General features: G+C 46.2%; 1 protein-coding gene across 32 annotated transcripts in view; it reads right to left on the reverse strand.

Moving 5' to 3' along the window:
- MAP2 (microtubule associated protein 2) overlaps positions 1 to 27,003 on the reverse strand; it is a 174,322-nt gene that overhangs the window by 131,732 nt on the left and 15,587 nt on the right. For all 32 annotated transcript variants that reach the window (XM_038181829.2, XM_072040448.1, XM_027461374.3 and 29 more), the window contains one exon: positions 5,919 to 5,977. The gene's annotated coding sequence lies outside the window, so the exon portion shown is untranslated. Of the gene's footprint in view, positions 1 to 5,918; positions 5,978 to 27,003 lie in introns of those variants that run through there.

Genomic DNA, 27,003 nt, shown 5'->3' on the forward strand with positions numbered 1-27,003 from the left:
GTGAGGACACAGGCCTCTAACCAAATATTTTCTTCTCTTTTGTCAGGAGACAAGCATTAGGAGGTCCCATTCAAGCACAACAAGAGCTTTCCAAGCACAGTGCGTATGTGGAAACCAACAGAGCAATGCCAAGACCTCTCCTGGGCTCTTTAGCTCCTGCTACACCACAGGAAGGCACATAGAGGGAGCCAAAACAGGATTTGTCTTCTCTCACCCAAGATTCAGACACACTCTGTGCTGGTTGTTACAGTCCCAGCAGCACGAAGAGCAATACATGAGTCCCCAAAAACCAGACCATCCTTGCCAAGCAGGTGGGATGACTCACACTTGGGACGTGCCCAAGTTCCTTCATTCCTTTGCAGCAGGAGAATTCCCAGATTTTACTTTTGTTTTCCATCTGGCAGCGACTTGGCCAAGGCTAGATGGGAAATTGTGGCCAGGAAGATCACTCCCAGGGGTCTCAGGTCCTACACTTACATTCCCCCCACTGAATTGACCTGTGTTCCCTAGAAGCATGGAGCTGACTTCATTTCATCATGATTTGAGACACCAGTCCTAAACAGACTAGGAAATATAAACCCAATGGCTTGACAAACAGATATTGCTGAAATACACAAACATCCTGCAAGGAGGTAACAGAAAATGTACGATTTGTGTATCCTCAAGTGTGTTGTGTGTTTGGTTCTTCATGCAGTAAAACAACCAGATGATAACAACAGCAAAAGGATAAATCAGTTCCAAGAGAAAACAGTGGGGTTTCACACAAAGGTTATACAATTCAGTACTTCCTGGCCTTACACATCACTCAGACAAGGGAGCTGAAGCTCAGGATATTAACTAAATTCTACAATCCACCTTTCAAGTTTGAAATAAGCATTTGGTGAACTTCTCCCATTCATGTATGCAATTCCCTGTGCTTCCAAGGTGAGCACCAACAGTGAAAGAGATGGTGTTACACCTCCAGATAGCGAGACGTTGCTTATGCCAGCAGCAGTTCATGGCTGAAAGAAGAAAAATGACCCCTTCTCCTAATGAAGAAGGATACTTAGAGGCCTGGCCACAAGGAAAAATTGACATTACCTTCAGCGGAACTGCTGTGAGACCCTTCATGGTGCCCCATCAGATGTAACTTGGACCCTGGTTCTGTTGTTACTGCTATCAGTGGAGAAAAGCTACAGCCGACTTCATGGGAACAATGGCAGACTCTTGACATAACGTCTAGTGACCAGTGGTAGTTGCAGAAAGGCATGAGGATATGAGGAATGGAGATGGAAATCTATGAACAGGATATGAGCTGGGACTGTAAGTAACAGAAAGGCTTCCATTTGTAAGTGGTACGCACTGAAATGCTCTCCCCATGCAAAACGAAACATCCTCGAGTCAGAAAAGGCATTACAGTCACTGAGCTCAAAGGCTGGAAGTGAAGCAAGCCTTGTAGATAAAGATAACATCTACAGCTGGAAGAAAAAAAAAATAACACCAAGAAAAGCTTTTGGGAATAGAAACCTTTTTCCAGGTCTGCACCACTCACATGTGAACTTGGCTGCTCTTTTTCCTGCTCTATCAGACGATCTAATTAAAGATGTTTTCCCTCCCAGAAGAAACTTGTCTTGCTTAATTTAAACTTTTCAGGTTAGAATTAAAGGGCATGACACCTCTTCTTTAACACTGCCTCAGAAGACATCACCGCTGCATTACACAGCAAGGGCCTGGCTCCTGCTCCCATGGGACTGAAGAGCCCAAGTCCCAGCCATGCCAACAGAGAAGGTCCTAACCAAAACTACTAATCATAGAATATCCCGAGTTGGAAGAGAACCATAAGGATAATTAAGTCCAACTCCTGTTCTACTGCCTCCCAGCCTCCTGCTATGGCTCGCGTGGTAACGACGGAGGTTTTTAGCCCACTGAATCACTAAAGCAAGGATTAAAAATAAGAGTATAGTAAGGGCCCACTGGCCGGTCAAGTAATTTATTCCACACAAGTGAACTGCAGCAGAGTGAAGATTTAGCATTAAGCAGAAGCAGATGTTTGCAGTTCTACAATATGCTATTTCCTTTAAAAAAGAAAAGCACGTTGTGTACCACCTGCTCCTTCCATTTGCTGTTTCGGGTTTTTTGTTGTCTTTTTTTTTTTTTTTTTTTCCTCCTCAAGACATTGCTGGCAATAGAATTAGTCATTAATAACAGCCCACAGCCACTTACTCGGTTAACTAACCAGCACTCGGGAGCTACTGGTGTCAAGAAGAACAACTTCCTCAGATACTCCCTCAATAAATATTTTTCTGGCCATGCCTCTGGGTCTCACATCTGGTGTTTGGTAGGACATGAACTCCAGCACTTGCCATCACACAGAAGACTGCTGCTTTTTCAACTCTGCCTCTTTGTGTATTGTCTGCAATCTCAGGCAACGAAAACCAAAGCTGGCCTTAAAAAGAGCACCTTGTTCTGCATGCGTATAACCTCAATCCTTGAGGATATTAGGGCATGGGGCTTCGAAGATGTGTTTGTCTAACCCAGCAGGGTCCTGGCCAGCCCATGGCCCTGCTGCAGCCACGTGCTGCTGGGGGCAGACGCTGAGGGACCTCCCGACGGAGGAGCTGCCTCTCTGCCTCGCACACTTCCTACGAGAGGAGCGCCGGGAACGACGATATAAGGAGCACTTCCCAGCAACTGGATTTTTTTCCTGTAAGCTCAAGTTCCTTGTGACTTCTCCAGGCGCAGCCAAGGTTCAGTTTAAATAGCTGCTGCCTCACATGACAGAAAGCATGCTCTCCTTCCAGCCAAGGTATTTAACATCAAACCAAGCGATGGTAATGACTTCAACAGGGAAGCTCTTTTCCTTTTCTTTTTAAAGCGGCACAAAGAACATCACACATGAAATGTGTAAGAGAGAAAGGAGTCAGCCCGAGCTTAACATCCTCGTTGGACTGTCCCCACTCCCCTGTAGCACACGGGGATGATTACCTCCTGCGGGAGCCTCCTCGCAGTTTCTGCCCCCAGAAGTGGAGTGGAAGAGACTGGTAGTGATGAATCTACACTAGGAGATCCCATAAAACTACTCGGTGTGTTATCCTACACTGGCAACTAGAGACCCAGAACACTCTGGAGTGATGACACTCAGATGTCTGCAAGAGAGCAGGTACCTTCTTACAATCACCTACTTGCAGCAGTACAGGCAGGCCACTTTTATGAGATAAGTGGCCCCAAACTGCGGCAATTTTCAAGACAGAAGCAGAAAAGCCTCCATAGCGTTAGCGGTGATCACAGTTGACACATCACTCTTAACAGCCTAGAGGTAAATGCTCAGCTACCTCTCCTGCTGCGTACAGGACTTGGAAAACATCAGCTCACTCCATTCCTTCATACCTCACAGCTGACAGAGAACAGGTCTGTGAAAACCAAAAGCTTGCTTTAGATTCATGGAAGGAGAAAGGTTCAACCACACGTGACCTTCAGACCTCCAAAGGTGCAGGTCTGCAGACTGCTCTCAGCTGAAGGAGAGCAGGGTGAGCACACACCTTGCAAGCAGTATGCACACGCAAGGGCCTAACATTAAGTTAGGTTATGCGTGTCTTGGAGCTTCTGTAAAAAGTCTCTTCCACGCCATTTGGAAATTAACTATGAATTAATACAGGTCTGGAAATTATTTCCTATGCATATTGACATTCTTCCAGTTAATTGCTCTGATAAGATTTAAAAAATACAATTTTGTTGCATGCTTTGATTTTATTTTTCAGATTCTCAGTCCAACACAGCTGCCACACTTACATCTCACACTTTGTTTTGAAGCTGTAGGTTTCATTGCCACACAAGTATGAAAAATTAGGTAATATGTAGGTTTGTTTTGTGCCTGAGCTTGCAGAGACAGGCCTGAGACAAACTGTCTTGCTTTCATTCCGTTGCGCAAGGTATACAACAACAAGCAAGGGAAGGAAGATGCTTTGGGGCAGTCCAGAAAGCAATGCAAGAGTCAGACCAAGAAATAGGTGAAGATTTTTTCAGTGCCATCACACGGGCTGTCTAAAAGGCTGAGAGCATTATAAGGAAGACTATCAAGATGGAAGTGAGAGCTGAACACTTAGCGTGCTGTGACAACAAAGTAACGTGATGTGAACATGGCTGAGATAGACCTGGCAGGAGGCAAGAACAGTATCGGGGAGAACCCCCACCAAAATTCAACATTTAAAATGTTTATTCAGCCTCGGCTTGGGGCTGCTCCTGCAGCCTGCACTGTCTCAACCTTACTGATTCTATGATCAGCTTACTAAAATGGGATTTAGGCAACTAATTAAGCAAAGATTTTTTGCTTTCCACTTACGCAGAAGCACAACTTCTCCCCATGGTAACCTGTGAGCAGCTCCAACAGCTGGAAGTAGCCGTGCTCTGCTGTTTGTCACTGCCTGAATTGGATTACCACTTTTTTCTAAGAGCAGATGGGAGCTCACCTAACCCTTCCAACAGCTCACCTGCCTGCACTGCCTTTCCTGGTTATAGGCACCACTGGTTGTGAAGAGCCTTTGTAGGAGCAGACAGCAGATTTGACACCTGCCACCAGGACTCCTGAGGCTCAGACTTGCACTCGGCAATTAAAAGGCAGAAGGAACTCGCCTCCACTCCATGGCTACTCTTTGCAAAGAGCACCAAACAAATAGCTCTGTCTACACTTTAAGCCCAGATCCTCAGCCCCCTCTCCCTATCCGACTTACTGGACTTCACTTCATCACAGCTTTTGAAGTCCTAGCTCCCACTAATCACTTAACTTCTCGCCTAATGAATCACACACAATGCACTGAAAAGCCACTAGACCTTGCACTCACTGGAATCTCCTTGTCACAGCAAACAACAACCAGAGACCCTTTTATCACCAAGATTTGCTAGGACCAACTCACATGCGGCCATTTAGTCTCAGAGGTCAGCCTACTCCACATATCTGCAGAAAGAAGTTCACTTCCCTTAGACACAGGAAAAAGATCTGTGACTTGCAAGAGAAAAAAAGGGGCTACAGTAAGAGGAGCAACGCTGCAGCCAGAAGAAACTGCCCCCAGCACACAGACCCAGGCAACACATGCCCCAGTTTTTACTGCATTCTCCCCCCGAGCAAGAAAGAGAGCAAGAAGCAGCTCCAGGGAAAAGAAAAATTAAGAACGTGCACAGAACTCTAACTTCATAATGGCTGTGTAGTGTCACCACATAGGCATGGTGTTTGAAAACTTCAAGCTGTTCAGACGACCAAAAGCTGCCTGCACCCATTACACAAGCCTTCTTCTAAACAAATAATACCAGGGTACAGTGGGAAATGCACATCAGCTTTTTTTTTTTCTTTCCATTTGTGCCGTATTGTTTATGGAATATTCACGTTTGCAACCTCAACAAAACATTTCAACAAAGCAGAGGACCAGTTCCTCAAACCAGGTGAGCACGTGGGGACTGACAGACAAGGACCCAGCCCACGTTGCAGAGAACATTGCTGGCACCACAACCCCTAAATGTGAAACGTGAGAAGAGAAGAATGCGACATCAGCTTCAGCTCGCAGTGCTTCTACTCGGCAGCACTGCCATTTGGATAGCTCAACTCGTGCTGCAAGTAGGTCATTTCCTACAGAAAACAAACACCAGCACCAAAAAAAAAAAGTTGGCAACACTTCAGTGAGTTTTTCTTTTCTCTTAAGTTCTCTACCTCTGCACCACCAACTCCTCTGCTGAACAGCCCAGAAAGTGTACTCATTGTTCCTGTTTAAACCACCACCAAAATACATTAACACGCACGCATGGAGGCAGAGGAATCCTGTCAAACTCTTTTGCTGCTTGAACAAGTCCCAGATATTTGCTAAGCAATCCAACCTGGTAAGGTCAGAGGTGTGCAGCACTGCCAGTGCTCTGAACAACTGATAGGAAACCAACAGAAACAGAAAGCCCACCTTTTGGTGTAGTTGTCACGTTGTCAGTCACAGGATGTGTTAGTTCAGGTTTCCACAATCTGAAACAAAGAAATACTTCCAGTTAGTTGCAGCTTATAAAGGGAGAAGACTTTTTTTTTTTTAATGAATTAAAGGCTTGTGAATTGCAGCCTGTGATGAACAAAATAACTTCCTTCCCTGCTCTTGGTAACATCCAAAGTTACACCAAATTCACCTTTCCAGCCACTAGAACCTCTCCTGCTATCTTACATTCCGTTCCTTCATATGCATCAGGGCACGTCCCACTGCAGAGGCTGAGTTCTTCAGAATGCCTGCTCTTGTGTAAACTCAATATCCACCGAAAAACAGATTCCAATGAAACATGGGCTACACCGACGGCCTCTATTAGGACCAAAGTTTCACATAAAAAATTAAATCCCTTCTTACAGAAAGGAGATTATCTGCAAGCAGAAGACTTATGTATCTGGGGTTACCAGCAAAAATTCACCAAAAAAAAAAAAAAAAAAAAAAAAAAGATGGTAACACCAAAACCCAAAAGTACAGAGAATCTGCAAACAAAGAGCATAGACAATATGACAGTTCGCCAAAAGCTCATTTTTTCCCCAAGTAATCCCAGTTATGCCACACAATAAGAGAAGAGATGCTTATTAAGCTGCAGAGCAGTCCGATGGGGCCCACAAACAGAGCTCACCAAACACGGCAAAGCAGCAGTGGGAAATTGGTGCTGAGCAGCTGCAGATCACTCTGGTGCTACAGCTGTTCCTGGCATGTCCTTAATTACTCTGTGCTCTAGGTGCTACCATATCTTAAACTGGGTATAATATTGCAGCAGCATAAATGAGGATTAATTACTGCTTTGCAAGTCCTGAGAGAGGTTGGGCAGGGGTGAAGCACCTATAAAGTGCAAAATGTTATTTACAAAGTGCATTGAATTGCCTAAGCAGGAGGGTGAGCAGACAGGATTCCCTTCCCAGCTGCAAGCCAAGAGCAAGCACAAAGCCCATCTTCCAGTGCTATCACTCTGAATCCATGTGTACCCTACCCGAGGGATGAACTTCTACCCCAACGTGGCTAACAAATCGCAGCTGAACAAAGCCACATTCAGCATTCACTGCTTGCCAGGGAAAAGGTAGGGAGAGGATAGATGCCAGCAGGATGAAACACTTGGTACCCTCGATCAATTTCGCCATGTCTCACTGTACCTGTGAGCGTAGAATTGTCAACGAAAGCAACAGAAACCTAGCCAATGACTCCATCAAACTCCGAATCAAGGAAATTAAAGGCACATTTGGTGCTTGACTTGCTGAAGTTAGCACAAGACAGTGGCTGAATCGGGAGCAGAAAGCAAGGACTCCCTCCCTACCTTCTGCTTTTAAGAACGGGGCAACTTTCTGATAGCAAAGAAGAGAAAAATGGCATTGCACACTGCTGGCACAACTGGGGAAAAAATGAAGGCAAAACCAGGACAAAGTGGAAGACCACAGCTCAGCTATTCCTTCTTTCCTCCCATTACCAGAAAATAAAAAGTCAGTTCTTGCCGTGCTGTGGCCAGGCGTGGTCCCTATTATCTGTGGTTAATTCCCTGTGTCTGAGCAGGCAATCAGCCCTAAGCCGGTTAGACTTGCTAAAGGAGATTTGTCTACGGCCCCACCCCCAGGTGCAGCACACGCACCACAGACTCGGTGTTCTTAGGAAGATGCCACTTGTCCAGACACTGCCGCTAATGGCCAGCAGCACAGAACAGTCCCTTCCTGAGCAAACCCCCTCTGGGGCCTCTTTAGCTCCACAGAGCCCCCAGCCCATGCCCAGAGAAGACATGAGGAGGCCAGCACCAGCAGGCTCCCTCCTGCAAAGTTTCGGATGAGCGTGTGATGGAGAAGGGCATGAGGCCAGTGTCCGGCAAGCAGAACTTGCAGCATCTTCACAGACTGATCCGGTGTGTCAGAGACTCTGTATTCATCCTAGTACCTTGGGTAAGGATAAAATGGATACAGAGTGTTGCTAGCAAGGTAACGTGGCTGTGACCCTCAGACCAGACATACTCCTGGGTTCAGTTACACTGTCAGTTCTGCTGGAAACCTCAGGATTTCCAGGATCACAGCCCCGACTTGCACAGCCTGCGGTGAACACCCAGGACACGTTTAGGAAAAGACTGCTAATAAATAAAAGTACCGTGCCAATTGCTTGACTCAGACCAAAAACTATTAGCACTGCTACGTGTTGGCATTTTGCCTTCTGAATGCTTGCTGGCTAATAAAATTGGGTGTTTTTAAATGATAAGCCTGGATTGAATGGTTTATCTACCCTGTTCCTGTAACTACAGTGGCACTTGCTAATGGTGTCAGCTTCTATGTTTCCTGAATTGAATTGTTTCAGGAAACAATTTTTCCTGAAAACGAATTGTTATCCGTGATTCCTGAATCGAATTGTTATCCATTGTAAATACTCAAAAGATGGTCAGACAATCAAAATCAAAGCTGGTTCTATTAAAAGACGCACACTGGTCTACTCTGCTTTTCTTTTACGGTGTAACATTTACTGGAAAAAAGGGTAGCACGAACCTGCTGTGCTCCGCAGGGGCTGGATGGCTTCTCAGAGGGGCTGGGCTGCTGGTCAGCTGCAAGCACTGAGCAGCGACAGTTTGCGGGCATCTCACTGAACTGTCAGAAACCAACACTGCAAAATTCAGTGCTGCAAAGTGCTGCAGCACTTAGAAGAAAACAAGAGGGGAGGCCAGCTCTGCCAGCAGCCCTGCGAGACCGCTACCATCCTTGCTGCCAACAGAGGAGCTAGCTTGTTAGGAAATCGGATGTGCAACCTCTGGAAAAATCCAACGCCTTGATACAAAATGTTCCTGCTCTTGCGCTGCAGGGAACTGCACTGGTAGAGGCAGCAAGAAGACACATTTCAGCGCACAGCTTCCTCCACCAGCATCTTAGCTAAAGCTCGAGAGGCTGAGCCCAGGGACAAGGCTTCACACAGGAGCAGCTGGGGTGCAAACCCACACTCCTCCGCTGTGCTTACTCCTCGGTGGAGGCAAGTCGCACCCTGCCAGGAAGCCAAGCGAGCAACTGGATCTTGGGCTCCCACAGCCGCTCTCCAGAGGTGTTCTGTCAGAGCCCTCACCCCAGCACTGGTACCGCTGACCTGTGACACAGACGTGCCCTAACACAGGAGATAATCCTCCGAAGCATGAAGCCAGCAGTTGGTGAACGTGTCTGAAAGACTTGCAAAAGAGATTGATGCTGATCTAACTGAATTAGATACTTACTGAAGCGCAGGACGCCACCTTCTCCGGGCAGTCTAAAAAACACATAAACAGGACAAGGATATCTCGGGGAGCCTGCTTTCACAACAGAGGTCTGTTTTGTCTTCTTGGGATCCCTTCCTGCCTCGCACATTAACCTTTCTGTCATCTGCCTGCTGCAGAAAATGGGCAGCCCGAGGTTTTGTTGCTCGCCTGCCCACATGCGATGAAACCAAGCGGCAGGAGCTGCAGACTTGCTCTGAAGGTCTTGTCCCTCGCAACACACTAGGTTAATTCACGTTTCAGACTGAGGTTCTCATTCGAAACACACTGCTGCAGCCCCCTTAGAGCAGGCTGTGTGAGGAGAGAACAAACGCATCTTTTGTTTTGTGAAAAAGTCACAAATTTCACAGCGTATTTCATCTGTAATTGGAGCGGGCCTGTTCTCATCTGCCGAGGTACTTTTGCTACCGGCTCTTGCCACATCTCACAGAATGAAAAATTTAAACGCGTTCTAAAAATCCCAGCATATTTCAGATTGCTTACACATGACAAATGATCTCTCTCGCTCTGAGCCATAGGTGGATAACACAGCGGATATGTGGGGCATCCTCCCTGCCGCGCAGAAGAGGAGCGGACACGTCGGGTACAGTTAATGGGAGCTGAGAGCCTGGTTCCCCAGGAGCTACATGGCACACACACCCCTTTCAGCTTTCATCTCCCGCTTTCAGGGACAGGGATTCACACCAGAAGCATGCTGCGTGCTGTCAGTGCTGCTGCAGCGACAACCTCAGAGCTTCTGTTTGGACCTTGGACTGTTCCTGTTACCCTTTTGCCATTTTTTAAGGCTTGGACACATTTTCAAGATGTGACTCAATGCACTGCAAGGGTAAAAATGGTGCAAGAAAATACACAACGAAAGGCATGACTTTATTTTCAAGAGCAATCAGTGTTGCTCCAGCTCTTCTATTCAAGTGAGTCCTACATCCTCTTGTGACAAGGCACTTCTGATAATCTGAACCTGCCAATTCCTAAGCGTTTCCAGTTCTCATCCATAGGCAATGTCTTCCTCATAGCACTGATGATTTCCAGGGAGCTTATCCTGGATTTATGCAGTTGCAAGTAAATTTAACCACATCCTTTCATTACCTGCTTCGCCAATTCCCAGTTTATTGGCGTTACCACTGTAAGATGTAACGCGGTTGGAAGCTTTCACTGAAAGGAGAATTGTCCCCAACTTTTTTCTCTTCCATAGCATTGAACACCCAGGAGTCTGACCTGGAGCCAGGACAGACAAGCAGAGCTCAGACTGTCCAACGCCAGATTCACAGCAGCTAAAAACCAGCCTAGGACACACAGCTGGACATGTCAATGTTCACACAAGTAATGTCTAAATGGGTTCTAAAAATCAGCTGGAGCAAGGACAGGTCCAGGCACCGGGGACTTTGGGAGACTTCTCCGAACAGAAAGGGATGCGTGCTCCAACACATGACAACCCCAGCTGCCTCCTGGTCAGCAGCGCTCAGCACCCTGCCCATCACCGCCTCAACAACAGGAGGGGACCCCGGCTGTGCCGTGACTCCCAGCGAGCTGGCGAGAAAAAAAAACAATTCAAGAACTACCAGAGGCAAATTCTTTTCAACAAGTTACAGAAGGATATAAAGCAAAGCTTGGATAAGAGAGAAGAAACAAAAGAGCAGTCAAATTATGCTCATTTCTAAAAATTTGTTTGACTGAAGGCTTTCTATTGGAAATCAATGAGGGTTTTTCAGGAGTTTCTAAGTGCTGCAATTATGAAGATTTACTTTGCGGAAGTGCATTTTTCTTAATGGGCTAGCAGATCAATTCAATCCCTAGAAGCCTTTCAGATCCATAACACTCAAATGGGGATGGGGAAATCAGCATGGAGGTGCGGAAAGGATGGCCTGAGAGCAAAAGCAAGAAATCCTGTACAACTGTTTCTAACCCAGCACCCAGGGCCTGGTGCCCAACCCACTCGCAGGGTCAGGACAGAGCATGGACTTCTGCGAAGACAGCCTGGGCAGCTTCTGCTGGGCACCTACAAGGAGAGATGCTTGAACTTCAAACGTTTCTTCCACCTCTGACATGTGAGTGCACCTCTATTTCACTGCAGGGCTCTGAAATACCAAGTCCTAAACACGAAGGGGCACGGTGATGCAAGACTGACTGATGGAAAAGCCAGTATTTACAGGACACAGTTGTATGCAGTCTGCAGAAGACAAAGGTTAGAGACGTGCACTGAAAATGCAAGAGAAAGAACAAAATCACTGAGTAGCTGTTCCCAAACGGAGCAACATCCATACCGTGCACTTAATGAGGCAGGAGTTCTGTGGAAACAAGTAATAATGTGATCACATAATTAAAGCCTGCATTATAATACACATGCAGAAGGCAGCCACAAAGGCTGCACAAACACCCTTTATTCCTGTATTTCCTGAAATGAGCTGTTTGACTCAGCAGCGTTAAAGGGTTCCTTTAACAGCTTCTTTAGTCTGCGATACATCATCTGGATGCAACTGAGGTCAAGTGGATTAAGGATCTGAGTAACACTTTGTGCAGCAGCATGACAAAAGAGGCACTGTCTCAGCCACATGGGCTGACCAGCGCTCAGGCTGCTTCTACAGCCATAGGAGAGCCATGGATGCACACACACGCTGTACGGCACTTGGAATTCACAAACTGTCTGCATCAGGAGGTTATTAGTAGTATTTTGAATAAAATAGAAATGCCTCTTAGTGCCTTGTACGAAGGACAGTGGCATTACAGGAAGGACAGCAGCAACACAACACAGTCCGAAGATGAACTGAGGAAGACAAACACAGAGCAAGGCTTTCTGCGTGCCTCAGCCTGAGACCTGTCACCAGGAGCAATGGCAAACTGATTCAAATCTGGCTCAGGGATCCCACTTCTTACAGATTTATTAACTTTTAATTAGTAGGCACAAGCGTCATTCTCATTTCAAGCAATCCCTCCTTGGCAAGTGACATTATCTCTATTGTATTTGCATTTCAGCCAGGAAGAAGGCACTTTCTGCTTTATTAAAAGGGCTGACGCTCAGTAACATAATTAATGAGCAGCTTTGACTACAGCCTCCTTTTAAAACCCCCTATTCAGGATCAAAATGCTGTTTATAATTACAGGTGCCGAGTGCAGAGCTTGTCTCAGTACATTTCAAATCGTTGCATTATATAATTCGTCTCCAACTTTTTTTCCCCACTTCTTCCAAAGGGAGACATTTTCACAAGTCCAAGAGGCCTTCAGAACAGGAGGGGCTGAGTTAATAGGGGCTGCTCACTCCATGTAGACACCCAGAAAAGTGCTCCAACATCCTTAAGCTGACCACTGCGGCAGCTATGTTAGACACAAGCAAAGATACTTGTGAGCAAGTGCCGTGTGCTATGTCAGTTTATACTTGCAAAGGATGTAGCTGCTTGGTCCCACTTTTAAAGAAGTTTACATTTTTTAAACTCCTGTATCACAGTAGCTCTGATGCTGAGTCCTTCCACGGTGGTTGAAGCGCACGACATCCCAGGAGAGTGCCTTGTGCTGGCTGCCAGAGGCTGACTGGAGCTAATCGGCAGTGTGCTGCTGCATGCTGGTGTTGACACTTGAAGGAATCACAAAATATGCAGTTCAACTCATTAATCCCTTAATGCTGCTTCCCATCTATCACGGAGCTCAGTGTAATTGCAGGTTTCAGAAAGCACCACAAGGATTATTAGTGCAGCAACGCACAGGACAGCGCAACAAGAAAGGGATGGCAGATGCCAAATCATTTCCAGGCAAAGCCTGTGCCAGTGGCTGCAGTCTCCCCACAGGCATCAGCGTCAAACCACTGCAGTTACCTGTGCGTAATCAGAGGTGGAAGAAGCCAACAAGCTGCAAGAACACACCGCAGATGCACAGGGGGAAGACCCGCTGTCTCCCTGCAAACCCCGGGTACCTTACCCCTGCAGCACTTCACCTTATGATGCTGCTGTAAGGCCAGCTACTGGCACCCTTGTCAGTGCTTCTCTCCACTCCTCCCAAAAGCCCAGAGGAACATCTGACATCATCTCAGCTCTTCCACCTGACGAACCTCAAGATACAAACCACTCATGTTTCAGTACGAAGATGACTATCAGCAGGCTGCAGCAAAATCCTGACATCTGTAGCCCTCAGGCAGACATGGGATGCATTCACTCAAGGCAATTTTTTTGTGCTAAAACCCTACAGATAACACTTTATGGCTATAATTGCTTTACACGGGACTCTTCTGCACTTGACCATGGAAGGAAAAGAGCGTTCAGCAGAGCAAATCACCAAGCAGCAGTCAGCCAACCGCACTCGAGTCACACACAATCACAGGAGTACATTGAGCTGATGAGGTCTTTAAGGCTAGAGCCAATTTCGCACTGCCTCCAGCTCGAAGGCAAACACGCCGGCAGTGACGGTAACTGAACCAAAAACCGGGTAATTCTGCCCTGAGGAGGGAGCACGTGCTGCTACAGGGGGACTCCAGCCGTGCACGCAACACACAAGAGAGACTGGATTGTGTCGTCACAGCCCGGGTTTTCTTTCACTCACGTTTACCCAAAGCACCAGCCTTAAGGAAAGGCGAAGAACCAAAACACAGCTTCCCAGCTGAGCCCGTAAATTCCAGTTTAAGCAAGGTAAGCCAGGCAAGCAAAGAGAACAGACCTCACCAGCACCCATCATCAGTCAACACTGCTTCAAGTTGTCCTTTCCTGGAAGGATAAGGGATTGGCACATAAAACAAAACCAATGGTTGCTAGAAGCATTTATTAATTCCCACGTTTATGCTTACCAAAAAAATATGTTCTTCATACTCAGAGTTAGCTGCAACAATATGAACCAAGAGTTTGCTTTCGCCATTCACACCTATCCAGGCCAGCAGTTCTGGTTCGTGTCTAAGAATTAAAACCATTAGCCTGCTTAAGTCATAGATTCAAAGAACAGTTTGGGTTGGAAGGGACCTTAAAGATCATCCAGTTCCAACCCCCTGCCAGGGGCAGGGACACCTCCCACCAGCTCAGGCTCCTCAAAGCCCCATCCAGCCTGGCCTTGAGCACCTCCAGGGATAGGGCATCCACAGCTTCTCTGGCAACCTGTGCCAGGGCCTCACCACCCTCACAGTGAAGAATTTCTTCCTATACCTCTCCCTGTTAACCTCTGAAGCATCTCAAATTTTCAGTGACCTGCTACAGTAAGGATTTCTTTAGAGAAGCCTTGCTAACCAAGTGGGCCATCGCATATATGGAACCCATTTCACTAAAGAATTTATCTTCTGCTCATACTAGTATCATGATATCAAGAAAATATGCTCATAAAATTACTCTGCCTTCCAAGGTAATGGATGTGTTACACTATTCTTTATGTTTATTAGACCTAGGGTAGAAATTCCAAAACCATGGTAGCTTCTGGCTGACTGCAGAACACCTTTCAAAAAAAGCATAGCTTCAAACATTCACACCTCTCAGAAGAAGGTAACAGGAGCCACGCTTCTAGATATTCCCAAACTACGATCCAGAACTCGGGATTATCAACCACAGTCTCTGCCTTCTCTTAATTCATCAAGCAGCAGCAAAGAGACTTCCACAAGTAAGAAGGAAGGAAGAAAAACCTAACTGGTGCTGCAAAGCAAGGATCCCCTTGCATACATCCAGTTTGAATACTTTACAACTGACTCATTGGGAAAATACGGAGACACACCTCAAACTCCAGCGCTGGCTTCTCCACAGCAGTGCAGGCTGGATATCCCGCTCCCTCCTCTCTTCCCAGATGTCTGGAAAACCCTGATGGATTTCCAAGAGCAGAAACCGCAGCTGTCCTGTTAAACACACAGCAGCAGCTTTTGGATGCCTACCAAACACATCTTCACTTGGGACGCTTTTCCCTGGCTCGAATGGCAGCGTGGGGGCCCTGCCCTGAGATTTTCCCCTCTCCTGGTGCTATAGGGGAGTGTGGAGCTGGGCCGTGCCAGCACCAAAAGGCATCCCGTGCACAGCTGGCTGCTGCCCCTTGGGATGGCAGCTCCCTCTTGCAGTGACATCCTCAGAAGCAAGGACAAAGCGAGGTGGTTGGGGCCCGGCTAATCCTGTAATCAAATCAACTCTTACCAGCTCCCTGGGGGTGCATATTGCTGGTGGAAGAGTTACATGGCTTTTGTGAGAAGTTATCAGGGAAATCTATTTTTCTGCTGGGATTCTGGGCGTCATTTTAATGTTTTCTTTCAACTGCAAGAGGTTTCAGTTTTTCTTTGAAATACTTTTATAAAAGCTTCTAGTTTATCCACATTAAACTTTTAGACAACTAAGGCTATGGAAGAATATAGCCTTAGTTGTATTCTGGAGTCACCAGAATAGAAAAGCTCAAACTGTGCTACAGCTGGAAATAAAGGATTTTCCTCCAACAACCTGTTCTACAATAATATAACTTGCAATGTTGTTTTCCAGACAACGTACAGAGGAAAAAACAGTCATCGTGCTTGTAAGTGTCTTTGGGAGAAGGTGCACAAAGTACTCCTTTTTCTGCAAAGGAACAAGAAAATGTTTCTCACTGTCATGCCATAACCACGGAGGCCGTTTAATGGGGCTGCTTCAGCAGCTATCATATAAAATACACTGCCTTGAGAGCAGGCTTATTGCACTCTCATCTATTTAAAACTTTTGAATAAATACACATGGGTGAATTTTTGTTAAACCTAGTTTTATCCAGATGGCAAAAAAAGCAACAATGGGAACACAGCCTTTTTCAGTTCTGCCTTGTCCACGGACTACAACATGTAAAGTCTGGGGAAAAAATCGCTACTAGTAATGTGAAACCAAAAAAGAAAAGCCTTCCATTTTGACTCAAGCCTCCTTAATTTCCAGGGTGCTTGCATTTCTTTGACCAGCAATAAGAGACAGACTTTCTTAATTTCAAATCATTACCAAACAACATGAAAGTAGTTCACTCAGAAGAAAAACTTGCAAAAATAACAAAGCCATTTTCCCTAAGCTTTGCCAGTCATCATTTGCCATCCTTTCCGACTGGCCCATAATGCTTATTTACATTACTCAAGCCATCCTCATTACGTTACAGAAAATCAATTTCAGCAGTGATGCTGCTCTCTATCTTACAATTAAGATATTTATTAGTCATTATAAGCTCCTGGTGCCACAAAAAGACTTCACATTTCTAGATACATTCTAAAATACGGTTTTTGAGACTCGTCCATCAGAAACAAATGGTTCAGATTCTTTTCTAAATTAGCTCCTATAACAGCATGACAGACTGTGAAAACAATTTCAGCAGTGAGGACGTCAGACGTAGCAGAGCAGGCTGTCCGCATGCTCTCCTTCAGCCAGCTTTTTGCATACAAGAATCAGAGTTTTCAGGATCTTAGTTTTCTATTTTACATTGTGTTCCTGATGGTGATTCCTCAGATCTCAGTTTTCCCAATGGGAATCCCTCTATTTCCTTATCAAACATATCAAAGCTTTAAAAGGGAACTGCGTGCTCAAATTGCTGAAGGAGGTTCATTTGAAAACTGCAGCCTTCTGGGAAAATGCATTTTACTCGCTGCTCTTGTTTTCACTTTGTTGTCCGTGCTACTTAACTCAGCACAAACAGCTGCTTGACAAGTCTCTCGCCCTCTGCCCCCAAGAAATGTGTTGAAACTGGAGAAGATCGGGACTTTTTTTTTTTTCCTCAATGAATGTTTGCAGCATTGCATTAGCGCAGCAGTTACTCACAGGCTAATTGCGTCCATACCTCCATTAATATCCCCACTCGTGGCTCTCAGGCTGCAGCTGGGATCTCTGCAGCATACAGCACGCTGCTTGGCTCACCACACATGCCCACCATCCCCTGAACAATGCCTCAACCTGGCTCTGCAGCTGCAATTCAGTGGCAGATTTCTTAGAGCAGCGCCCCAAGCTTTCATCATTACACAGAAATACAGTCGGTTCCCTGTGAAAGCCCAGAGACTTAAATAGCACTTGCCCTTGTTCGACGGAATTTGCGAAATCCCAAATCCAGTTTTGCAATCGGGTTTAAACGCATCTGTCACCCAGCGGGCAGCATCTGCTGCACAGCGCTCAGACCCACTTGTGTGCCACAGGAAGGGAGCCCGCTGCTGCTGCTGCTGCTGGGCTCCCAACTAGACGGCGTGTTCGAAAGGGGGAAACCCTCTCCCATTCAAATACAGAGGAAAAAAACTAATTTAAACTTAATTAGACCCCATAATAGTTAGGTTAAAACATCACGACTGTCCTCTTTGGGTATCCAGGGCTGTCAGACAGAGTTAGCCTAACGAACATCATTTGTTACTCTTTGACCTCTCTTTTCAAGAGTGCCCAGCCATGTGCCGTGCTCCTGGGCCCTGTGGGAATGACAGGCACAACGGGAAACTGGGGACAGGAGCAGGGCATAAACACCCAGAAATGGAAAGTCCAAAAAGAAAAAAAGGTACAAAAAGGATGCAGAAGGGATCCACCTCCTGCAGGTCCTCTGACAAAAACCACCTTTCAGGAGAGAGATACGCCACAAGGAGAGGAGGGGAGGTGCGATACAGCGGGGTGAGCAGCTGGTACAGCCTCACACCTCATTACCCACCAACAGCAACGTGAACACCACACACCTGGTCCCAGGCATTTCGGAGCAGAGCTCACAGTTCAGTTATTAACACAGGAGCTGTCGCAACCCAGCTGAAGACGTAATTTTTCAGTCCTTCTGAAAGCAAGCTGTGTTAGAGCCAGCCCTAACCAGCCCAGGGAAGATACAGTTTTACAGCAAGGACACTTAGAATCTATGTAAGTAATGTGAAATCTTAAGCCCCAGCTTCTAGAGTCACTTGAACATTTCTCAGCTTTGCTGCAGGCTCCACTCAACATCCCTCTGCAGGCACTAAGATCTCCATAGAGTTACTTCACTTCTCCCATGGCTGAATGAAAGAGGGAAAGCTCTGTTTTAGGAGCTAAGCAAAATCTTCAAGTCCAGTAACAAAAATACTACATACGTACACATCCTGGCATGTCTCACAACATACTCTAAATACTCGTGAAGTTTGGGGTTTGCTGCCCTCCCTGACCTTTTGTCCTAAACTAGCTGCTGGAATCAAAACTGATTTTCTTCTCTGTTCCTCTGGCTTTCAGATGGTTCTGACAGTCCCGTTACTATCGCCTTGCTTATCTCTTCCTCATGGCTTCTCATCTGGACACGTATGTTTGTTTCTTCTCAACTGTGTACGCTGCTTAATGAAAACTGTGTTTTCATTACCACCAGACGGCCCTTCAGAAGGATTAACAATAATTTCTATACTCATTTGACAGACACTGCTCTGTTTTCCACTCTGTTTAGGAAGGGAAGAGACGTATTGATTAACAATCGTCAATTTGTTGTTCGGCTTCTCTCCCAGGAGCTGTATTACTGCCTCCTTCGCAGTAACAGTTACGCCCTTAAGCCCAATTAAGAAGTGGCTTCACGGATTATGGCTCCAAATACCAGAGGCCCAAAGGAAACTCGTTATGTCCTTGGAAAATAAATCTTCTCACTGTCTTGATGCACATCTGGCACAGCCCTATCAATCTTCGCCAAGAATATAAAATCTACAAATATATTTGTCAGCAGAAGACTGTCTGTCTAGACACACGCCTTGTAATTAAGGTAACAGTAATAACCCGAAGGATTTCAGGTCCAGGCAATCAATAGCTCTGTAAGGCACACCTGTAAAAAAACCTGCCAAATATTTTCAGCCCATTAAGCAGCACGGGGGAAGAAGCCTATAATGCAGTCAGTCCTCAATACTCATTTTTAAATAGGCAAAAAGCACCTCCAGCTTTGCAGTGGCAGCAGTGGTATACTTGGGTTTTGCTATCTTAAAACATTAACTGTGTAATGTAAGTTGTTTTTTTTTTAAAACCATTCACAGAAGACCACTTTTACTGTCTGCAGTAAACTTGCTTTTTAAATCATAATGTGATTATCATTGGTGGAAACGAACTTACCACCCTGCTAAGAAAAAGTCAACAGGATGCAACAACTTACCAAGCGTTAAAATAAAATGCTCTCAGTCCATTCTTACTTTATACCAAACATGTCATGGAGCCACAGATGAAATAAGGACCTCACAGAGTTTTGTGTTGCATCATAAATTTTATAAGGCCTTCTGTTCTGGAGAGTTGCTCATTTAAAGAGCAGCCCCCCTTCCCCAAAGGGACAATACCCAGATACTACATGCTTTGGAAATACCAATGTATTTATTTTTAATCCTAACCCAAGCAGCGTTAGCAGGATGAAAGGCAGACCACACGGGAGAACTAATTAAGCATCTCCAGCCAGACAGAGCTGTTTTGTTCCTTTGCTTGTTGTTGGTTTGGCTGGTCTTCCTTTGCTGCCGCAATGTTTATTTCTGCGTGTGCGATCCGTCTATTCAAGCACAACTGCAAAGGACACATCAACATTTTTTTGTGCAGCAATAACAGTGGGACAGCAGAAACAACAGGTTTTACTCCCAGAGAAATTGCTAATTCTGTCTCATCAGAACCCGCCAGATAAAGCTGCAGGGGTCAGAAGGATCCCTGCTCTGTCAGGGCACACTAACGCCACGGTCAGATGCCCACCTGCCATGCTCGTTTGCTCAGACCTGGCAGAGCCCAGCCGTACTCACGCACAAGGATTGAGAGACCAGAACCAAAGCAATACACCTCAACCACCTGGTATTATCCGCAAAGCATGCTGCTTCTCTCAACTTGCTAGGGGCTCCTGAAAGATGTTCTCAACTTTTAAAGAAAGAAATCTGAGAGTCCAACCATCACACACACCTGGAGCCAGTGCTGCTTCCTGCTTTTTTCTCCAGCACTCCTCACGTCCTACCTCCAGAAGCCAACCTTAACCAGGCAGAAGAGATTCAATCTTGGCACAAGCTGCGGCGACAGCCAGCAGCTTTATCTTGGTAAAAGCATTTGTCACCCACAGACTGGCCAGAGGAGAACAAAAGTGACCTCTGAGTGGCAGACGTGCTGCTGCCAGGGAATGGCTGCAGTGCAGAAACTGCTATTTTGGTCACCGTTTGTCTGCAGCCCCTGTGGTTGTTCAGCAGCTGAACTGTAGGTGCCAGAGACAGAAGCTGCCTCTTCCCATCTGTGCTACTATCTCCTGCTGCCCCACTTGGCCTGTCTGCCCTCTCTCTTCACAACAGCACCACAGCTTCTTCCCTGCCACCTCAACTGGACGTTTCCAGCCCAAGCACATCCCACAGAGGAGTCCCTCTTAGGAACTGGGTACTGCATGCAGGGACAGGAAAGGACAATTCCTCGTGTTACGGAAAGCTGCACTGCTCGTTCTGCACATCCCCTGGTGTTTTCCCAAGAAAGAACATCAGCAGCGAGTGAAGTGGGCCAGAGCAAGGTGTGAACGCCTGCGGTGCTCTCTCTGTTGCACTCAGTCAATGCCAGAACTCTGGCTGATGGCTGCAGTCACCCCACAGCCAGCTGCCCTCAGCACATCTGATCTTTGGCACCAGTTTCCATTCGTGAGGCTCCGGTCTTCACACAGAAGGCTGCAATAATAGTCCCCTGTAGGCTCCTCTCTTCGAGGCAGAAGAAAGGCATGTCTCTCCTCGTACCTCATTATCTCCTTAATCACCCTAGCAGCCCTCCACTGGACTCATTCCAGTGCATATCGATGTCCTTCCTATGCTGGGGAACCTGAAATTGGACAGAATATTCCAGATGTGAGCTTCCAGACTCAGCTGTGATTCTACAGATGACCTGCCTGAAGGGTGGGTTGTATGCTCCAGCTAAAAACAATGCACATAAATAAGATAGGAAAGCACTAGAATTCTGCTTTTTACAGAAACAGAAGAGTGAAGTTCACAAAAATCAGTGAAGTAAGTTAGGGTATCTGTTCTGCATCGTTTCTGGCAAACCTCTGCTCCTGGAACAGAATATCCTGTTTTGGAAATTCCTACCAAGAAAAAAAAAAACACAGCCTAATGGAACTTCCCTAAGCAACTCAAAGTTGAGCCTAAGTGAAAGGCAAAACCCTCACCAAGTCCTGGAAACCAACGTGAGTCTCTGTGCAGCAACAGTGTTTACGTGGCTACGGAGGATGCTCTAGTGGCACGTGATGCTCTCAGCTAACCAAAAGCCTGGAAGATGAACCTTTTTCAACTGTTTCTGATCCCTCACTTTTTAAGTGACTGCAGTCCTCTTAAAAAAAGGCGAAGCACTCAGTTGCTGCCAGCAAGCATCTGCTGTGTAAGGGCAAGTCAAGTCTCAGTGCAGAGAAGGCCTAGCAACACGAGAGGGGACAGAGGCTAGCACGCATCCCCAGCCTACCAGCAGGAGCTACACGACCCTTCAAGCTGTGACGCACCACTGGTTTATGTCAGCAGAGATTGTCCTTGGCTGCCACCTCAAACTCATAACCCTGGTGAGTGCAGGGCCCTGGAAGGGCCGAGGACTGAATGGTCACGTATCTCACATGGAAAGGGGTGACTTGCTCCCCAGTAATTTATTAAGTTATTGATCAAAAAACGTGCTAATTCCTTAAACGTTACATCTCCATCTTCGGGGCTAGATGAATAATGCCAGAATGATTCAACCAGCAAAAGAACCACCAAGATGTGTTATTTACAGGGAGTTGTTTCAGCACCTCCACATCCCAGGGCAGCATCTCCAGGCCCGTCTGTGCACAGCAGGACAGCATCTCCAACGCTGCACTCATGCTGCACATTCACTACTGCAGCTCCTGTGCTTCCAGGACTTTCCATCCAGCTTTCAGAAGCACGTAATGATTTCTTTTCGAAACAAAACCACCAATTAACTCTCCATATTAAAGGGAGGCATTTGTTTTTCCTTCAGGAAACTGCACTCAACATGCCTGACACTACCGCTGGTTTGCCAAACAAAACACTTGGACTTAAAGAGAGAATTACTGCAAAGCAGGCTGGAATGACTTCTTGGAGATCACTCCGGTTTTGCGCCAGACATTTCTCCTCGAGACGCAGGAGAAGGGAGGGCTGTCCCCCACAGACTCACCGTGAAGGCACAGCTTCTCACAGCAAACTGCTCCTCTTCCAGGGACTTGAGTGGAAGCAGAAAGATTCTGCTGTGCAGATCAGGACCTGCATCCACAAACGGACGTGGTCACAGAGTGCCTGTGTGACTAAGAAGCCAGTGGCATGCAGGGACAGAGCCTGAAGTGTGTATGTGTCCCTGGCGAGGCAGGTGGGTGCATGCAGGACTTACCCCCACCCAGGCACCTCCCAGCACTCCCAATATCAGCTCAACCCTGTGCACATCGGGACTATTTGCAAGTACATCAAGTTGCAACACCGTAAAAAACCCTAGCCCCAGAAATCACCAATGAACTTTAAGAAGTTCTACACAAAAAGCAAGATTTCTACAGAATTGCATTTCTCCTTTTAAGTTCGCAGTTCTCATCACAGAGATCCAGCCCCAGATGACAGACTGTTAGGAATTTTTTTAATCTCACTCTAAATATAACTTTTTTTTTTTTATGAGGTAGTTAAAGAAATCTACTCTCAGGAGAATATATCTGAAGCCAGCTTCCAACCCTAAATAATTTTAACTGCCGAGTTATTATTATCCTATAATCCCTAAAAATACGGAAGGTCTTCATGATATAGTCAGTCTTCACTGCAGAATGTTCTGTAATTTCTAAGCACACTCAATACATTTTTCAGTCGACATCAGATGCTAACGTAGCTCCAATTGCCATTTTCCTGAAGTTGCATGCTCTCCTTTGTCAGAAGAATGCTTACTTCCCCAGGAGCAAACAAAAACCTCCCGTGACAGGTGGTTTTCACCACTATAACCACCTGATCCAGGAGACAAGCCAGGGCTTTTCTATTTTTAGGCACTAAATCAACTTGCACTAAACAGAGCTCTTGTCTCCTCAAACCGCAAAACCTACTGCTGTAGAGCACTGACTTGCATCATGATAGTGCAGATGAGAAATGGGGGAGAAAATAAAAGGAGGCATTGGAAGCTGATTAGATAATCTGAACACAATGCAAATGCACTGAAGGCAAATTTACAGAGCATTAGGAAAAGTTAATTGAGCAAAAAGCTCACACATGCTCTCCCTATTAAAATGAAGAAGGTGCCTATGGCCACTAGGGCTCTTTTCCTCTTTCATGAGCTGAAATGGTGACAGTTTTTGGAGACACACTGTCACCCCCTGTTCAAGACCTAAAGGCCTTCATCTCCTCTGGTCTCGTGCCACCCACAGCCGTACCACCATGCAGGTACTCTGCTTCCCCTCCAGCAGAGGGCCTCGGGTTCCCTAGGACATCTCAGAGGCTGCTGGAGATGCAGGGATTTAGCCAGGTGTCCACCCCACGCAGCCCCCTGCAGCCACCCACCTGGGCAGGGAACTCCTCAACTGGGAAGCCTTCTCCTGGGCATTACATGCAAGGGGACGCCAAGCACACAGCAGCAAGCCCCGGGGAGCTGTGTGCACGCTGCCTTGTGATTTACTGGGACTGTGTACACAAAAATAAAATAGAGAAAGAGCAAGGAGAATGCTGGAAACTGGGAGCAAAGCACATTTTCTACAAGGCACTGTATCAGCACAGTTATTCTGACCCACGGACATATTTGTGTCATATTAAGAAGTTATTGCCTGCCAGGACTTCAGGGAGAATTTGAAGATAATCATTTTTTCCCCTCCCTACTGAGTGCTGAGATTTCTGGCCTAGCTGCCCCTGCAGGAGGTCGGCTGCGAGGCTGTTACATATCCGCACGTCCTGCAGAAGGAGCTTGCCGCTCCCAGAAGGAAGCTGGGAGCCCCAGCTGTACCTCGCTTCCACTAGCTGCTTCACAAAGTGTTCTCACTAGAGAATGTCTTCTGAAAAAATACACACACACTTGGATTAAGTAAATTACGAGGAGTTCATTTGGCATTCCACAATCCCCATGGGACTCCGAGACCAATCTCCCTGCTGTTTCATCTACAGGAACTTGAGAGTTCATGTTCTAAGACCTGTGGCCTGCAAGGAAGATCCCAGGACAAATCTTGAGCATGTTTTTTGCCCCACTGACTCCAAAGCACCACTAGGCCAATTACAGCAAACAAGATTTAGCAGTCCAGTACTGGTGCCAGTGATTAGCAGAACAAGCTGGTTTTGTTGCTGTGATGAACAGCTCTACGGCTAGCAGCTCCCAACTGCGAGCACACTCAGGGTGGGCCTGCAAAAAGAGGCAAAGCCAAACATGTCCTTCCGTTCATATGCCACTCTGCTGAAGCCACTACACAACTTATCTCCCCACTGCAACAGATCCATGCAACTTCAAGAGAACCTTCTAGATTCACACGTATTTAGCAAACAACGTGCCCTCTTTTCCACTTCAGGCTAGAGGTTTTTTGTTTTTCTTCTTCCCTCAGCCCCTTTCTTTGCTTGCCAGGAACTCCGTTTGCCATCGTTACTTCATGTAACATTGCCCAAGCCCTGCAGCAGCTCAGAGCTCTGCAACAGCCAAACACTCATTTTACAGAGTGCACTTGACAACAAGATTAAGAAAAACTACAAAGCATCTTTAAAAGACCATCTCGTATCAGCGCAGCAAAAGTGCAAGTGCTTCACGACAGACGAAAGGAGAGCAAGCCAGACAGCCCTGAGAGTCCAGACAGCCCTAAACCTCTTCTGCTGTGCTCCTACCTGAATGAGTAGCCCCTGAGGAGTGTCTCCACCTTCAGGCTGTGCAGGGCGCTCTCAGGTAGTCACAAAGTGACTGTCCGTGCTCTTTTAAGGAGCTCACCTGCATATCGCTTACATAAGCATCATAATTCATTTCCGTAAGGAGGTCTGAATGAAAAGCACCTTCGGATTTGGTTACAATAAAGAAAACAGTCTATCAGGCTCGTCAGCGTACTGTTCTAAAGCAAATGATGCGTGTAAACTGGTGACAAACATCCCTCCCATGCCGCAGTCTGTAGCAGATGTAAACGTAAGTGTGAAGATTAATTTCTCATCTACTAAGAGAACTGAAGTTTCATCAAGAATGATTTTAGCCCAACAATTCTCCCTCTATCAAGAAGTGATGCGATTACAAAAAGCTTTTGAATTGCTTTCTTAAAGAAAATGATAGATGCTCATGCTAATTTTCAAGTTTTGCAGCCTAAATGTAAGAGATCGTAACAAAAAATATTAAGTTTAGCAGTGAAGGGATGCAACTTGAATCCTGTGACACAGAATACCTGAACGCTCTTCTCAGTGCAACCACGAGTATGAGTAATTCTGCTGGAAACTGTGAGGAGGTGATAAATGACTCGCCGAGTTCTCCAACTGGTTTTCTATACACATGCTCCAGTTGACAGAACACAACTTACATAACTAGGACAAGACAATTGAGCAGTGAAGTCAGAGGAAATGCCATTTCTGCCTTTAGCCAACATGCTCATGTGGCATTTACATTCTCCGAGAATCATCAGGAAAGTTTGTTCCTTTTTTCTTCCTTGAGAACAGAAGTGCAAGTGTTTGTAAGAATTGAGAACACCACCTTTCTTCTCCACCCACATGAACTTGGCAGCATGTCCCAGCATTTTGTGATGTCAGCGCTGAAAAACCTGCATTACATTGCTGCAGGGCCTCTGGGAAAATAAAAACAATCAAACCATACACTGATTTAAGACCTGCCCTTTTCTCCTCTGTGTGCCCTGCACTCAAAGAGAGACTTGTTGGTTCCCCTAATGAGTCTGGCCCCAATTCAGCTGCTGATTGGAGCTGGCTCGTGGGATTCAAGTTTCTGATGTGCATTGATGAAAGTTTATGAATCAGGAGGTCAGTACGGTCACCTGGGCAGCGCACGGTGCTATCGGCAGCGCCGCTGGGAACAGCATTAGGGCTTTAAGACCCTATGCTTAGAGCAACACTTCTCAGCTCAAAAACTGTAAAGAAGGCAACAAGATGACCCAGAGATCCCTGCACGACAGAGAAGATGCCAAGTGCCATTTGCCCAGAAGAAGGCAGCCTCCTTCTGCCTCGGAAGTAATGCAGGAGGCCAGGAGCAGGGGAGTGGGAACAGGTAAGTTCATAAGAACAGGTAAGTTTTACCCCAAAGGCCTGAAAGGTCTCAGGACAATGCCACAGCAGGGTATGCACTGTCCGAAGGGCAACAAAGGGAATAATCACGCTGTTAAGCACATAATCATGCTTTAGTTGCTAATCCTGCAACATAGCCTACAAGCAGACTCCTCCTCACCCCTAGTGAAGTCACCAGGACCTCACATGCCTACATTGATTAGCCACAGATAGCCTGGCTGTTGCTAGAGGACTAGGGCTTCAAACAGCCAGTGTAAACAAAAAAAACAAAAAAAAAAAAAACAAAAAAAAAAAAAAAAAAAAAAAACACTCATTTTGGCTTTCATAAGCAAATGCCAAAATTAAATTCTAATGCAGTAAACTGGAGATTAATTAATGGCCAACAAGTAATTGGGGCAGATTTCACTTATACCCAAACAGCAGCCTGGTTTGGCAGCATTTGAGCAGGTGACCCTCCACTGACACATCACGATCCATAAAGCCTGCTAGCTATTTTACTGGAAAATAGCTATCAGACTCATAACAAGCTATCCAGACTCTACCGTCTGGTCCCAACTGTTGTACCATCAAGTCCGCAGCACACTGCATACAGCAAGAGTAATTAGAAATATCAGCTCTCTAAAACAATGTGGTTAGGCTCAACTAGCACAAGCTGATCTCTCCCTGCTACTTCAGTGTACAGGAAAGCAATACAAACGCTTACCTTTACATATGCACTTACATTCATGGCCCAAACAGGTGGGAGACCTCCCTCCTCCTCCCCA

Source organism: Anas platyrhynchos, chromosome 7 (assembly GCF_047663525.1).
Source record: "Anas platyrhynchos isolate ZD024472 breed Pekin duck chromosome 7, IASCAAS_PekinDuck_T2T, whole genome shotgun sequence".
Taxonomy (NCBI): domain Eukaryota; kingdom Metazoa; phylum Chordata; class Aves; order Anseriformes; family Anatidae; genus Anas; species Anas platyrhynchos.